An 11,158-nucleotide genomic window follows, 5' to 3' on the forward strand; every position below is an offset into this window, starting at 1 on the left:
CTCAAGGAAGCCACTTAGGACCACTGTTGTTCGTACTCGTGATGAACAAGCTTCCCGACAAGTTGACTGTCTCCGAAACCCCCCGTTGCGGCGAAAAGGGGGTGAACAACAAACTGTTTCATATCGAGCGAAAAGGGCCGAGCCAACAAAATGACAATTAGGATGTAAACATCCGTAAACGTCATCATTTAATCAGTTTCGATAGTCAGTGAAAGCACATCTCAGTCGCAAATTAAACAAATTAATTATATTGTTACAAACAGTCGTTCCACAGTCCGGAACGTTATTAAATTTAGTTGTGCTCACCACGTAGTAAGTGGTATAGATATAGAGCAGGTTATAAGGCGAAGGTACGTTGCTGAAAATAGTTATAAAATTATACTTACCTGTAACTTAACGTAGAACACACAGGAAATAATTACCGCTTATCGTTGTTCATCGCTGGTGGACCTGAAAAGAGAAGAAATAGGTTTTCCTGAAAGGTAGAAGGGATTAGTAGAAGGATTAGAGAAACACTGAATAAGTAAGAAATTATAGATTATCATTAACACTTTGTTAGAACTTAAAATATATTACAGCTTTGTAGCTGCTAAGTAAGCAACTAAAAAGACGGTGTTTGTTTCGACGTCGGGAACATTGACTAATGCCATGGTTCTGATTTATGCTGATGTGAAAATTTTCTTGCCCATCAAAACAAATGACGATTGTTCTAAATTACAACTTGACATCAAAAACAGCATATCAAGAAGACTGGGAACACTGCCTGAAATTGAGCGACAGTTTTGGCAGTGCAATCTGTTGAGTAAAAGTGGAACTGACGTATGCTAGTGTGGGTGCTGGCGATGCGAGTGCAAGCCAAACGCACAGACTGGACCACCACATACGCACACTCTATCTTCGCAGCGATGTAATTACCAGCACTGTCATAGCAAACTTCCACCTTTAATAGATGGAGTGCGCTGTTTGATTCGACGCTTGTCATTTGTATGGGATCGATCCAGAGATGTCAGTCTTCTTGATATGATGTTTTTGTTGACATGCAAAGTGTTGAACAATTCTGCTCGGATAGTGGTCTAAACGTCAACACTGAAAAATGTTCAGTTCAGTTATGATACGATTTGTTGACAATATTATTGCAAAAAAGTGTTCATGCTTGTGATGGTTGCAATTTCCGTTGTGTTTTAGCAGTCTGATTTAAAACACTGAGTTGTGATTTCCGTTGATTTGAAAAAAAAAATTAAAGAAAACTGTTAAGTTCTTGTGGATTATGCGTTAAAATGCGGTGCCAAGTGAAACGGTGTGGCAGAAGCAAGAAAACCCACCCACACTTTTCTTTTCATCGAATTCCTAACGATTCGAAATTATTAACCGAATGGATAAAATTTTGCAACGTGAGCGATGGTTGTGTTCTCACAGATGCAATGAGAGTATGCAGTGTATGAGTGGAAATCAAATTTGTTTAATTTCACAAATACAGTAATTTTGAACATTTCATTGTTTTAGATGCATTTTGACAAGAATGCTTTTGTGCCGGGTGGAAGTAAGTTGAACAGGTCGTTAGCCATTCCAACTGTTCCTGCATATCAAGTCAAAGATGAATCGGATGACGAAGCTTACCCTGCGAGCCTCTCGATATCATTGCCATTGTATTCCTGTCCGTCACTGGCGGACACACGCAGATTTTAAATCAAGCATTGAAGCAATTTCGAATTCGCATGACTCGGCCATAGATCTCGCTCGTTGCGCCCCTCGCCATAGATGATCAAGCAATCTTGATCATCAAAGAGCCGAGCAGTAACCCTTCCGAAGGGCAGTCATCAGGCCCTTATCGTTGCGCGATCGTTGGTAGAAAACGGTCCAACGTCAGCAGGTAGTTAATGGGAGGTATCATTTAAGTACATCACGCAATATTGAAGAAAAGACGCGCTGCTTTTTTCTATGCCTTTTTGTTATAAGAAAAAAATATTTATAACAGTGGCATATTATATTAATATCAGAGTAGGAACCGCTCATTATCAGTATATATGAAATACCTAATACATTATAAACCCTTCAATTTCTTACAGCGTGATGTACTAAATGACCTCATGAAATGATGTAATGTTCTGCAAAGAGTAAATATTGGTATTTATAAGATATATTGCAAAAAGAAAATATTCAAATGCGCAAGTTAACATCAAAATTCCGGTCAGATCAGCTTTCCCTGGCTACAGAAAACACGAAACAAGTGAAAAAGTGGTTAGATGAAACCATCACCGAGGGATTGCGGCAGACTTGGTAAAAGCACCGCTCCGAGCCGCTCGGTGACATCGCCAAATTCTAGGCACCCCTCACCACGAGCGTATTATCTTTTCATGCGACATTCGCAGCAAGCCCCAGCTCGGCGCAAGAGCTAAGAAGCTACGAATGCAGTGCCGTAACCTTTCGTTCGTCACCGGGAGGCACATACACATTGAACGTTCATCTTTTTCGTTCTGTTTTGAACCGCCAGTGCGTCAGGTCGGCCGGACTGAGGCCGCTCGCGCACGGCATTCGATGTTTACTCTGCTGCAGTGCTGCTATGGATTGATGAGCAGGGAGGGATGATGGCTGAGTGTTTGCTTGTGTATGTAGTTGAACATGATTTTGCATTGCCGTTATTCGTTTTGATGTAATTCTTATTTGATGTGGCTTCTAATAAATCAACATGTCTTGCTCTTGCAATCCGCCAACTTGGATGATGCGTGGTTTGTACTTTTTAGTAAACAAGTATACGACTGCTTACAGTACCGACACTGATTCATCCAAAATAATATTATCATTTCAACAGCGTGATATTTACTCGCATGAAAAAATTAATCTATTGATTTATAACAATGAATGCAATACGAGTGATATCATCTACCTTCGTTACGGATCGTGAGCTTACTGCATTTCGTATATGCTATTTGTAATCAAGATTATGCTTTCATCAATCAAAAGCTGTTGTTATAAACGTTAGTCAATTTGATGATATTTGAGATTTGATAAATTAATAGTTTTAGCGATATAAGTAGATTAGCGTTGTTTTTTTTTATTTGCATTACATTGACTGAGCCGGTAACATTGTGATGGCAAACATGTGTTTTTCAATTCGGCTATTATTATTTGCGTTAAAAGTGGAACAACTCTAAAATTGAGTAACTCCACAAATCTCAAAACTAAATAACACTAGGCGTCTTTAAATATGAGTCATTGTTACTCAAAATTTGAGTACGACATAACTCATTTTTTGGGTACAGTTCAGTTTCATTACTGGCTAGAAATCCGCCACGACCAATAAACGACACCAAATATTCATCAATAATTATACCTTGTAATAAAAGTAAACAGTTATAATGCCCTCTGAGGCGCACACAATTAAAAAGCATATGTTACAAACTAGAGATGGTCGGGTTTCGGGTTTTCAAACCCGAAACCCGAGCCCGACCCGTACCCGACGGGTTCGGGTCGGGTTCGGGTTTGAAAATTTTCGAAAATGTCGGGTACGGGTCGGGTTCGGGTTTTGTGAATAAAATATTTTCGGGTCCGGGTCGGGTTCGGGTTTGAAAATGTCGGGTTCAGGTCGGGTTTGGGTATGAAAACCCGAAACCCGACTATAAAATCTATGAAATCTCGGGTTCGGGTCGGGTTTGGGTTTCACAATTTCGGGTTCGGATCGGGCTCGGGTTTCAAAGAAATAAAATATTCGGGTTCGGGTCGGGTTCGGGTTTGAACGAAAAAAAAAGTTTCGGGTTCGGGTCGGGCTCGGGTTTCGACCGAAAAAAAAATTCGGGTTCGGGTCGGGTACGGGTTTGAAAAACATCAAACCCGACCATCTCTATTACAAACTTAAGCACATCATAATCACCTTTAAAAATGGACGTCGTTATATGCGACGTTACTCAGAAAGAAGTTATCTGCCCATAATTCAAAAATTGGCTAATATGCCATTTAAACCAAAATCGAGAAAACAGTTTCTCGTGATGGTACACACCCTAAACAAGGTCCCTACGGAAGCCGATTGTCAAAAAATGCATTTGGGAAGGTAGCAAACGTGAAACAATTTTGGCTAATATCCAAAATAATTGAGATTTTGGCTAATATCCAATATCCAATATGAACCAGTGTATTATTACTGAACTGTGTTTCTTCTAACTTTCGAAAGTGTGTTGTAGCTTGGTGGTTACTGGCGACAGGTGAGCGATCGTAAGGCCCTTGCATAAAATTTGACTTTTTCACGAAGAATATTTGATGCTACAAGAATTTATTTGTTGTACTGCGAAACCCAATGTTCAAAACGTGTGACTGTTTCCTTCTGTCATGAATCTTTACATTTAAAAAAATAGATATTTAGCTCTTTGATCAGGAGTAATATTAATAAAAAGAAGATTCAGATTTCATTTTGGATTTGATGAGAAAAAATAGGAAAGCGGATTGTGAGATTACCATGAATAATAATATTTTCGCAATATTATTATATTGCTGCACGTAACAGTTGTCTCTTCGTCCTTTACATCCACACTTGTGCTTCCGTGTTGTTTTAATAAATTTAAAACCATTCCCATCACCAACGAGTACGGTATAATTTACATCGTATGGATATTAGCCAAACTGCACACCGTTTTGTCAACTGACCTTTCGTTTATAATCGAAAAAAAAACGGCTACTGTGTTAAAAATACGTGGCGGATGGAATTTTTCTACAGATTTCTCTGTTTCAACTCAACGGCAAGGTTCCAGCATATATGAAGGGTGATATACTCAATAAAAAAGTTGTCATGAACAGTCAAAATATGTTGTACCGACAAAAACTTTCAAATGCGTTTTTCTCGATTTGATGCCTATGGCATATTAGCCAATTTTTGAATTATGGGCAGTTATATGAAGGGAACCCAAAAAGTGAGTCAAAGTTACTCAAAATCAAAAAGGACTTCTGCTCATTTTTTGACGTCTACGAACATCGTTCTAAGCTGAGTCAGAGTTGCTCAGCTCATGAGTTATTATTTACGAGCGTGTGATGGTAAATTGTAGAGCAACATGTCAAAAGGGTTTATATCTGCTTTAATCGATTTTTTGATCAATCGGGTTTCTTCAACCGCCACGGCTTATGAAACACGTTTCATGATATGCCCTTTACACCATTTGATAGCGGAGAATCTAATCTAGCTTTTTAAATAAAAACCACGTTGGGAATAGTTACTTTAGCTGAACCATTAAACAAATGAAAAGTCAATCAAGAAAATCGATGGAAGTAGATAGATCCTTTTGACATGTTGCTCTACAATTCGTTTTTGCGGTACACTCGTGTAACCCTTTTAATCTTGTAACTCCAGTAACGGTGTAGTACCACATACATAAGACATACGTAACACTGGCGATTTTTTTTGGGACACTTTGCCCCACATTACCCGGTCCCAAACTGCTCGACAAATAATGAACGAAATGAATTTTCTTTATCCCGGCTCTACTCGTGCCTCCAGCAACATCCCATAAGAAACTGTCAAAAAGTGTCTATCTTTCTTTTTTTCTCAACCATCAACATCATAGCCCGCGAAACTCGCTTTAACTGAATCAGGAATACCAGATGTATAGATTTGTGAGCAAAAGTAAAGTTTTGGTAGTTCAACAGATTTGTTTAACTTTGCTTTTTTTGTAGTTTCTGATGGTTTGTGTATGATTTTTATATATATTTGTGCGAAAATATGCACATATTGCTTGTGTAAGCTAAATTTTCTTATGATTCGAGCGATTTTTTTACAGATTTGAGGCAGACATTTCGTTTTTATTTTCAAGCAGTCGCAGACATTTTTCAAAAACATCTGGCATCCTTGGACAAGATTGCATTTACAGTTTGTTTGAGCGTTGACACATTTTTTGCTATCAAAAGGGCAGAGTTTTGTTTTTTTTTCAAAAGGTTTCTTCAATTCGAATTCAAATTTTCATCGCTTGTGATTTAATATTACATACTGAATCCTGTACTGAAAACGAGCTGAAACACTCGATTATTTTGGATCAAAAAGTTCTCTGAATCTTGATGGGTAAGCAGTGCGCAGTGGCAAATTGCGGCAAGCGGAATAAACCTGTTTCGCTTCACGTGTTTCCGAATGAACCAATAGTGTAAGTACATTTATGCATAAATTTAACTTAGTCATTGAAAACTTATTTTTTCAGTCTGGAAAAATGGGTAAAATTCTGTGGAAATCCGAAGGTGACCGAAGAATTTGTTCCGCTCATTTCACTGAGGAAAGTTTTTTGGATCCTACCAACTTTTCAAAGGGGTAAATATAAAGCACTCTAGTTTTTGAAATGTATGACCTATTGAAAATAATTTCAGACTTAGAAGAGGATCTTTCCCCAGTATAAAAAGGCCCGATGCATTATTTAGTCCGATGAAAGACTACCTTGAAATCGACTTTTTAGAGGAAGTAGAGGAAGGCAATAACAATTCATGTAAGTAAGAACCCCTAATATGTTTTATTTATTTATTTAGGTAATACAAGGGTTCTCAGCCCAGAGAAGGCTATTGGAACCTGTTATTTTACAAAGGTTTACATAAAGGATATAATAGTGTACATACGATAATTTTAAAAACTAATATTAGTGATGAGGGTCGTTTGTCCGCACCCAACTCTGGGTTAATCATAAAGTTGATCATACAGGTCAGCTTCCTTCAAGAATTTGAACATATTTGTTAATTTAGAATGGTTTGTGTCTAAGATACTTTTAGTATCGCCAATTTAGTTTTAGCGAACATCTTATAAGGTTATCGAACCTGCTATTCGCAACCTGTAGTTCCACCTTCAACTGTACCTTTTTTGTTTTAATATCGTAGGTGAATTCTATTATAAATAAAAATGTTGACGGGAAGTCATGAAACGGGAACGGGAAGCTAACATAGACTTGATCACTGACTGGAAACTGGTCTCGCATTCAACTGCCTTCCAGAATTTTTTTGTCTAGTTCATTTGGTGTCAGATAAATTCGTTCTCTGTAAACTTAAAAACTTCTACCATAATAACAGCGCAAATTTGTATACATGGTTTTTCGAGTGTGGAGCGTGTTTCTGTGACATTAACTACATTTCAGAAGTGTGACTAAGGGAAGCGATCTCAAAGTTTATTAATTGCTGAACCTATTAAATGTTGTACTTGAGTGCTATAGTAGCGATTGTGTTTGAATGATTTCAATATTCATTCATCTCATTAGTGATTCTTTTTAAACACTTTTAAACACTTAACTGGATACCGTGAAGATGAGTATACAAGGAAACTCATATACTAGGTGTATTTCTGTGATATTGGTTTTGTTGTTTCTAAGCGGCGTGATTAATAACCCGTTCACACTACAGTGGATTTCATGTGATATCGCCAATCTTGATATCGAATTTCATAAAACAAATTTTTCGTAAAAACTAGATGTATGGATTCTGATATCAAGATACGTTATATCATATGATATCAACTGTAGTGTAAACAAAACATAAGGTGAAACTCGACCGTTTTCATTTTCGAACTGCTCAGCATATTATTCCGCAAATTTTCACATGAGGATTTTGAGCAAGTGAGAGATCCTGTTACACTAAATCGATCTCATCCTTGAGCATGATTAAGGAGAAGGTAAATTTGTTTTTTTTTTTTTGCAAACTATGGAACTTGTCGTGCATTTTTTAAAATATACCGTTTTGATTCAAACTTCGAACAGTCTCAAACTTTGAACACTTCAGTATAAATATCAAATTATTACGGCTGGTGTTATAAAAAGTGAGATTATTATACACCATTTCGTTCCTTGGAATGTCCTCCACCCAGTGTTGTATAGCTTTTTACTGTAGGGCCACTTCCAGGGAATCAGCAGGCGTTGAAAAAAAGTGACAGTCAGTATTCAGACGGTTTGCCTATCTATCTCTTAGTGATTACGTTGAAGTGTTCGGAGTTTGAACCAAAGCAGATTTCCAAATCTTCCTTGTTTTCATGTACAAAACGTGTTTAAATCTATATAAATAGCATTTATTTGCAACAACAATAAAATAACCAACATTCCAAACCGTTAGGAACAATCAGAAAATTAATTTTTCGTTGATTTTTTAGTGCTAGAAGATACATCATAGCTTAAGTGTTCGAAATTTGATTCAGTACGGTATTTTTTATTTATTGCATGGGTGCGATTTTAATAGACCATTTTAGATTTGGTTGAAACTTTACACAGATGTTTCTATAGGCTAAAGATATCATTTTGTGCTATTAGTATTTTTTTTTTGCCCTAAGCGAATTTTTGAAAAGACCTTGTGACCTAACAAGCCAGCGCCAGCCCCACAATTGTCCTGTATCCTAATAGTTGGCTGCAAAGGCTGTGCCTAATTAACAGAAAGATACAGTTTCGACAGCGAATTGGTAATACTTTCTGCTTACTATTGCTTTGCACCGTATCAAATAAGTTTGATATAAGTAAATCTAATCTAATCTTTTGAATGCGGTACAACCAACCGCGTAAAAAACGACCCCAGTGTACATTTTTGCTTAAAAGTCAAGTTTCAATTTTTTTTTCAATTTTACAATTTTTTAGAATAATCAAATTTTAATGATGCAGTATGATTTTAATAGTAATTTAAGCTATATATAAGCTCTTCCCAGAAGGTCTCGAGGTACGATGCTGGCCTAACAAACCAGTATTCATAGGTTCGAGTCTCATTTCGGGAGAGACTGTTAGTGTCAGTAGGAACGTAGCGCTAGCCCCGCAATTATCCTGTACACTTAACAGTCGGCTGCGAAGTCTGTGTATAAATAAACACAAGGTCAAGTTCCGAATCGGAATGTAGCACGTGGGCTGGTATTGCTCTAATCAAGAAAAAAATGATGAAAACCCATTTTTTCGACTTTCCACAACCGAGTTTTTGCACTGGTCGTTTTGTACTACAGTGGGCCCTTGCGTGAAAATTTTTTCTACAGAGCATTGATAAATGGTGCAAAATCAATGTCATCTGTTAGCTACTAGAATATATTATTATCAATTGTTTCCATTGTTTTTTCAGCTTTAAAACAATCATTGAAAACTTGTATTTTTGAAGCGCTCCCTTCCCTATTGGATGGAAGAGGAGGGGTGCCCGGGATGATTTTTTGTACCTAACATTTTCAGTTATCATATATATAAAACGAAATATGTTTATCTCATCTCAGTTATGCGTGAAAAATTCTTAAGTACTGTTCGAAGAATCGAGCAGCTGGTCCATAATGAGTTAAAATCATACTGCATCATCAGAACTTGATTATTCACAAAAATGGAGAAATTGACAAAAAATTAAGTAAGAAACTTATCTTACATTTTTGCATTCTGGATCTTTTTATCAAAAATTTTAGAATAATGTCAACAAAAAATAATTTTAGGGGAAAATGTAATTCTTTTTGTTTTCTTTAATGTATAAATTAGTGTTTATTTTCTAATTTTCTCAACTCGTATTCGAAATAACTTGACACCCGTTTTCATGTTATTTCGAATACGAGTCTTCACGAATAAAATTATAATGGGATTTTCGATTTGAAATGGCGATTTTAATTGTTTACAATCATTGTAACCTGAACATTTTGAAAATATCTTTTTAAAAACTCAACCTTTCATAATAATTTGTTTTTCATTTTTCCATCCTGGACATTATATCGAAAATTGCGACATAACTTAAGTTAAATTTGAACTAATAGAAAAACAATCAAACTCTTATTATTAAATTGAAATTTAGTGTTGATTTTTGATATCTTTTGGTTAAGACAAAAAAAAATCTACGGAATAAATTTTTGTACAAGACATTGTAACTCATTCTCAGACAGTTTTTCTATACAATCAACGGTTTATGAACTACAATGCTTTGAATACATTAAAATGAAAGCACATACGTCCTTTTAGAAAATATATCACCCCTTCTTTTTGTGGAAGGGAGGACTCCCTTACAAATTAAAGACAAATTTCTGCATAACTCGAGAAGTTATCAAGTAAATGGAACCCAGTTTGACATGTGGAGGTTTCGAGGGACGAGGAATATTTCTATGGTGGTTCGACACTTCTCCCGGGTTCTGGAAGACAACTGAAAAAGGTCGAATACCACCCAATATGGGTATTTCCAGAATTAGATGCCATATTGAATCTTTCCAGGGCCACCATATTATTTTCAGAGAATTTTTTTTATTGGTACTAGATTAAGGCTAATAAACAATACGAAAAAGTCTATCGTAATATTGGCGTCTAAAATTCAAAGAATTATTGAAAGGGAGAAATTTAATTCGAACTTACCATTTACGATTCCTCTTATATGGAACAAGACATTTATTGTAACAAACAGCCTCATGTAGTTCTACATCAACCTTATTGTCGTGGCTTTGCATACAACCCTTCTGATTTTTTTTTGTAATAGCAGAGAGAAAAATGGGCAGGACGAAATTTGCCGTGTCAGCTAATAGGTGATATAAACAAGTTTTATACAGTTTCGACGCGAGACTTATCAAAAGTTGTAAGCAATATGAGAAAGCTTACAACACTTCGAAAACTTTGGGATCGTTAGTATAACTCCACCTTTCTTAATTCAAATTTTGTGTGAATTTTCAATAATTTTAGTAAAAATAGATAAAAAAATAATTTTAGTAAAAATAGATAAAAGAAAATTTTTTCTGGGTGTATATTTTTTACAAGACTACAACTCATCCTCAGACAGTTTTTCTATACAACCACCGATGTCTGAGCGACAATGCTTTGAATAAAGACTATGCCAAAATGTATACGCCTTTTGAAAAAGCAGCTTATAGTTACACCAGTTATTTTTCATACGTAACTGTTTTTATTAATGAGCATTTCCTCGAAAAATGTTCCAGTTTTAATATATTTTTTTAATTGTCATTTCTAATTTGGCTGAAACTTTGCATAGATGTTTGTGAAGGCAAAAATTCCGTTTGTGCTGTTGGTTTATTTTTTGAACCATGAATCATTATTGAGAAGCTATGTAAAAATGCTGTTTTGGGAAGGTATTGATGACTACAAATATTTTTAGAGTAAAAACAGTTTGTTTGATTGGTGTGGCGTCTCCGGCAAAGTTGTAGATAATAATTTCGTCTTTCCGAAAACAATAAAGTAATAAAAATTTAAAAAAATCTATAATTAATTATCTAAATGAGATTTTT

The 11,158-nt window shown here is 35.9% G+C and overlaps 1 long non-coding RNA gene across 1 annotated transcript; it reads left to right on the forward strand.

The window, feature by feature from the left end:
* Positions 1-201: 201 nt before the first annotated feature.
* On the forward strand, positions 202-3,390 carry LOC129731414 (uncharacterized). Its single transcript, XR_008729012.1, has 3 exons — positions 202-350; positions 403-523; positions 579-3,390. It is a non-coding gene; the product is annotated as an uncharacterized LOC129731414 (long non-coding RNA).
* Positions 3,391-11,158: the final 7,768 nt, after the last annotated feature.

Source organism: Wyeomyia smithii, chromosome 3 (assembly GCF_029784165.1).
Source record: "Wyeomyia smithii strain HCP4-BCI-WySm-NY-G18 chromosome 3, ASM2978416v1, whole genome shotgun sequence".
Lineage (NCBI taxonomy): Eukaryota > Metazoa > Arthropoda > Insecta > Diptera > Culicidae > Wyeomyia > Wyeomyia smithii.